At 32.2% G+C, this 6,000-nt stretch overlaps 1 protein-coding gene across 2 annotated transcripts in view; it reads right to left on the reverse strand.

Moving 5' to 3' along the window:
• Window positions 1-6,000, reverse strand: part of TRPC6 (transient receptor potential cation channel subfamily C member 6) — a 137,787-nt gene that overhangs the window by 94,296 nt on the left and 37,491 nt on the right. The gene's annotated exons all lie outside the window — the stretch shown is intronic.

The following is a 6,000-nucleotide window of genomic DNA, read 5'->3' on the forward strand; positions in this document are numbered from 1 at the left end:
TTGTGGCACTATATGCTAACTTGGATGCAAATTTAAAAATAAGTTAAATAAAAATTAAAAAAAATAGAACTACCCTGGACCCAGAAATTGCACTACTAGGTTCCCAAAGGATATAAAAATACAGATTTGAATTGGTAAACGCATCTCAATGTTTATAGCAGCATTATCAACAATACCCAAACTATAGAAAAGGCCCAAGTGTCCACCAACTGATGAATGGATAAAGAAGATGTGGTGTATATATACAATGGAATATTACCCAGCCATCAAAAAGAATGAAATCTTGCCATTTGCAATGATGTTAATGAAGCTAGTGTGTATTATGCTAAGCAAAATCAGTCAGACAAAGATAAATACCATATGATTTCACTCATATGTGGAATTTAGGAAACAAAACAGATGAATACATGGGAAGGGAAAAAAGAGAGATGGGGGATGTAAATCATAGGAGACTCTTAATGATAGGCAACAGACTGAGGGTTGATGGAGGGATGTGAATGGGGAATGGGTTAATTGGTGATGGGTATTAAGGAAGTAACTTGTTATGACGAGCACTGGGTGTTATATGTAAGTAATAAATCACTAAATTCTACTCTTGAAACCAATATTACACTATATATTAACTAGAATTTAAGCAGTATTTTGGAAAGAAAAAAGACGAAAAGTCTACTTTAATCACTCGAAGTGACTAGAGAGCAAGATACAAAATTAAACACCCATGTTAGATGAAAAGAACTCAAAGCCTAGAAATACACCTGATTTATTCAATAGTTTGATTTTAAAAAGGATGTATCTTAAAATAAAGGAATTATTGTTGAAATTATAAGAGGATATTTTACTTCTTCCTTTCAAACTGGGGTACCTTTTACTTCTTTTTCTTGCCTGACTGCTCTGGTTAGGGCTTCAGAACTATGTTGATAAGAAGTGGCAAGAGTGGACACTCTTGTCTTGTTCCTGATTATAACGGAAAGTTTTTAGCTTTTCACCATTGAGTATGATGTTACTGTGGGCTTGTCTTATATGCCCTGTATTATGTTGAGCTATATTCTTTCTATACCTAATTTGTTGAAATTTTTACCATGAATGTATGTTGAATTTTGTCAATTGCTTTTTCTGCATCCTTTAAGATGATCATGTGATTTTTTATCCTTCATTTTGTTAATGCGGTGCATCACATTTATTGATTTACATGTGTTGAATCATCTTTGCATTCCAGGTATAAATCCAGCTTGATCATGGTATATAGTGTTTTTAATGTGCTAATGAATACAATTTGTTAATATTTTGCTTAAAATTTCTGCATCAATGTTCATCAAGTATTTGGCCTATAATATTTTTTTCCTTGTACTATCTTTGACTGGCTTCTGTGTCAGGGTATTGCACCTCAAACTATGAATTTGGAAGTGTTCCTTCATCTTCAAGTTTTTGGAAGTGTTTGAGAAGGAGTGATATCCATTATTTTTTAAATGTTTGATAGAAGTCACCAATGGAGCCATCTAGTCCTGGACTTTTCTTTTTTAGGAGATTTTTGACTACTGAATCAACCTCCTTACTCGTTGGTATGTTCAAATTTTCTTTTTCTTCATGATTCAGACTTGGTAGGTTGTACATTTTGAGGAATTTATTCATTTCTTCTAGGTTATCTCATTTACTGGTACATAATTGTTCATAGTAGTGTCCTACAGTTCTTTGTATTTTTGTGGTAATGTCTCTTCTTTCATTTTCAATTTTATGTATTTGAGTCATTTTTTCTTAATCAAGCTAAACATGATTTTATTATAGATATATACATACATATGTATGTATACATTTACATATGTACATGTATACGTACATATACATGTATACATATGTATATATACATGTATGTACATATATGCATATGTATACTTTTATACATGTATGTGTATATATACACATTAAACCACTAAAAAACACCAAAACTTCTAGAATGCATAAATTCTGTAGTTTCAGGATACAAAAATCAATATATAAAAATTAGTTGAGTTTCTATACAATAATAAAAATCTATCTGTAAAAGAAATTAACAAGCCCATTTACAATAGCATCAAAAAGAACAAAATACCTGGGAATAAATTTAACCAAGCAGGTGAAAGAGCTATACAGTGAAAACTATAAAACACTAATGAAAGAGACTGAAGATGACACAAATAAGTAAAAAGATAACCCGTGTCCTTGGATTAGATGAATGAACATTATTAAAACATCCGTACTACCCAAAGTGATCTACGGATTCAGTGCAACCTCCATCAAAATTCCAATGTCATGTTACACAGAAACAGAAAACACAATCCTAAAATTCAAATGGAACCTCAAGTTACCCCAAATTGCCAAAGCAATCTTGAGCAAGAAGAACAAAGCTGGAGGCATCACACTTCTTATAATCAAAACACTATGCTGTTGGAATAAAAAAAAACAGATACACAGATCAATGGAACAGAACAGAGGCCCCCAAAATAAACTCATGATATATGGTCATCTAATTTTCAATAGAGGTTCCAAGAACACACAATGGGGGATAGACAGTCTCTTTGATAAATGGTATTGGGAAAACTGGATATACACATGCACAAGAATCAGAGTGAACCCTTATCTTACACCATACACAAAAATCAAATCACAATGGATTAAAGGCTTAAACATAAGATCTGAAAACATAAAATTCCTAGAAGAAAACAGGGGGATCTCCCTGACACTGATCTTGACAATAATTTTTTGGATCTGACACCAAAAGTACAGGCAACAAAAACAAAAATACATCAGTGGGAGTACATCAAAATAACTTTCTGCACAGTAAAGGAAACTAACAAAATGAAAAGGTAACCTAAGGAATGAGAGAAAACATTTGCAAACCATGTTTTTGACAAAAGATAATATCCAAAATACACAAGGAACTGTTAAAATTTAACAGCAAAAAAACAAATAACCTAATTTTAAAATGAGCAAAACACTTAAATAAAAATGTTTTCAAAGAAAACATACAAATAGCCAACATGTCTATGAAAAGATGCTCAATGTTTTCAATTATTGGAGAAGTGCAAATCAAAACCATAATAAGATATTACCTCGCAACTGTCAGAATGGCTATGATCAAAAAGTCAAAAGTTAATAGAATTCTCAAGGATATGAAGAGAAGGGAGCCCTTGTACATTGTTGATGGGAATAAAAAAAGGTGCAGCTATTATGGAAATCAGTATTATGGTTCCTCAAAAAACTAAAATAGAACTACCACAAGATCCAGCAGTCCTGCTTCCGGGTATACAGTTAAAGGGAATAAAATCAGTATCTCAAATGGATACCTGTAGCCTCATGTTCATTCAGCACTGTTCACAATAGCCCCAAAATGGAAACAATCTAAATTTCCAAGGACATAATATATACATCAATATATATCATACATATATATATATATGTATATATATATATATATATGATTTTATTCAGCCTTAAAAAAGAAGGAAACCTTGCCATTTGTGACAACATGGTTGGACCATGAGGGCTCTATGCTGAGTGAAACAAGTCAGACATGGAAAGACTAAATGCATGATGTCACCTGTATATGACATATATTAAAAAACAAAAACAAAAAAACCCATCCTGAACACATAGTGAAGAGAGTAGAGTGGTAGTTTACCAGAGGCTGGAGTATGGGGGGGGAAGGGGAACTTAAAGACAAGACAAAACAAAAGGAAATAGAAACGTGGTGGCCAGGTACCAGGGAAAGAGGGTCATGGGAGTTATTGTGTAAAGGGTACAGAGACCCCTTTTGCAAGCTGACAAGCTTTCTAGGGGTGGATGGTGGGGAGGTTACACCACAGTGTCAATGTACTTAATACCACTGAGCAGTACACTTGGAAACGTTTAAAATTGCCTTATTTTATATGCATTTTACCATAATAAAAAAGTTTAAATACTTACAAAAGAAATTATGTGAGAAAATTAAGTGAACTGTGTGGAAAAGTAATTACTCATATAATTTGTACATATTGTATTCACGTTAAACAAACGTGAATAAAATATTTATGTGTTTTATTCAGCAAACTAAATAAAAACAAACCCAAGAGCAAAAAAGGCATTCAATATTTATCATATCTGTATTATAATAAAAAACTTAAGTGCGATAGAAGGGACCATAATGAAATAAAAGTTTTAAATGTTTATAATAAAATAATTTCAATGAAAAGAAAGTGGCTGAGAGAAAAATGCTACATTGAATAATATCAGAAGAGAGTTAGGTACTGTATTTTGAAAAGAACTTATATAAAATTATGAGGATATATTAAGGCTCTATAGATAAATAGCCAAAGTTCATGGAAATATAATCCACATGGTATAAAATATAATTGGTAAAGTAGTACATGCAAAAATATTCAACCAACTAATAACTAAATGCAAATTAAAACTACTAAGAGGCTTATTTTTCATACACTAAATTAGCAGTAGTATAAAGAATGATATCACCACAAGTGTACAATACTGAAGTGAAATTTATATCTGTCCTTTTTTGCTGATGACACAGAAACTGGAATAGCCTTTTTGGAAAGTAATTTAATAATACAGTCAAAGAATCATGAAAATATTTATATTAAGTTTTTAAGTTTCATAAATTCTACTTGTAATTTATGGGGCACCTGGGTGGCTCAGTTGGTTAAGCCATCCACTTCAGCTCAAGTCATGGTCTCACAATTCGTGAGTTTGAGCCCCACATCAGGTTCTGTGGTGACAGCTCAGAGCCTGGGGCCTGTTTCAGATTCTGTCTGTCTGCCTGTCTGTCTGTCTCTCTCTCTCTCTCTCTCTCTCTCTCTGACCCTCCCTGGCTGTGCTGCCTCTCTCCCAAAAATAAATAAACATTAAAAAAAATTTTAAAGAATCTAAAGTAGGGGCGCCTGGGTGGCGCAGTCGGTTAAGCGTCCGACTTCAGCCACGTCACGATCTCGCAGTCAGTGAGTTCGAGCCCCGCGTCAGGCTCTGGGCTGATGGCTCGGAGCCTGGAGCCTGTTTCCGATTCTGTGTCTCCCTCTCTCTCTGCCCCTCCCCCGTTCATGCTCTGTCTCTCTCTGTCCCAAAAATAAATAAATACGTTGAAAAAAAAAATTAAAAAAAAAAAAAGAATCTAAAGTATATAATAAAATATGTAAGATATTTTTGGCAACACTGTATGTGAGAACAAAAATTTCTGTTGTTGCTTTTATGAAAATATTTGTGCAATTAATAATATTTCCCATAACCCTAAAACACAGTATGGTGTTTTTAAGGAGCAAAAAGGAAAAAGAAAATTTAATTTCAATCACAAAATTTATAATATTTATCATAAGCATGAATAAATAGGGACAGGGAAGTTGATAATTACGTCATTGTTTATGTATCAATGTCTCTTAGACATTGATACATGATAAAATATAAACAGATTAAGTTAAAAAATATATGATATGTAGACAGCAGGTGGTATAATCTCTACATTTGGAAAAATGTGCTCTTATTAAATGTAATACTTCTTAATATTCTATGTTGCTCTATTTCATTGCTATTTAAAAAAATTATTTACTTATTATATGTAAATTATGTTCACTTAACAGTGTCATGGGTTAAAACATGATTCCTATATTTTATCGGATTGTAATATTTATAATAAATTAAACCATGTGATTTAAAAGTGAAACATTTAATTTTGGTACAGCATTAACCAATGTTAAAACTATCATTTCCATTAAGAGTAGTTATATGACTACAGTCATTATGTATAGTCTGGTGTGCCTGGAGAAAATGCTTCTGTACTTCAAAATAAGAAAATATTTTATCCATATAAAAAACATATTTTCAAGTCAACATACTTCTATAAGTAAATAATTCAATTTCAAACTCCTGGAAATTAGTATTTAGCATTTAATCAGTAAGTACATTCAGTAAAACTACTGACTGAATTAAAAGGACTAAATGCATATCGTGGATTCACCCTCATAAGCAAAACATACTAAAGCA

This window comes from Herpailurus yagouaroundi, unplaced genomic scaffold, assembly GCF_014898765.1.
Source record: "Herpailurus yagouaroundi ecotype Mexico unplaced genomic scaffold, PumYag 251, whole genome shotgun sequence".
NCBI lineage: Eukaryota > Metazoa > Chordata > Mammalia > Carnivora > Felidae > Herpailurus > Herpailurus yagouaroundi.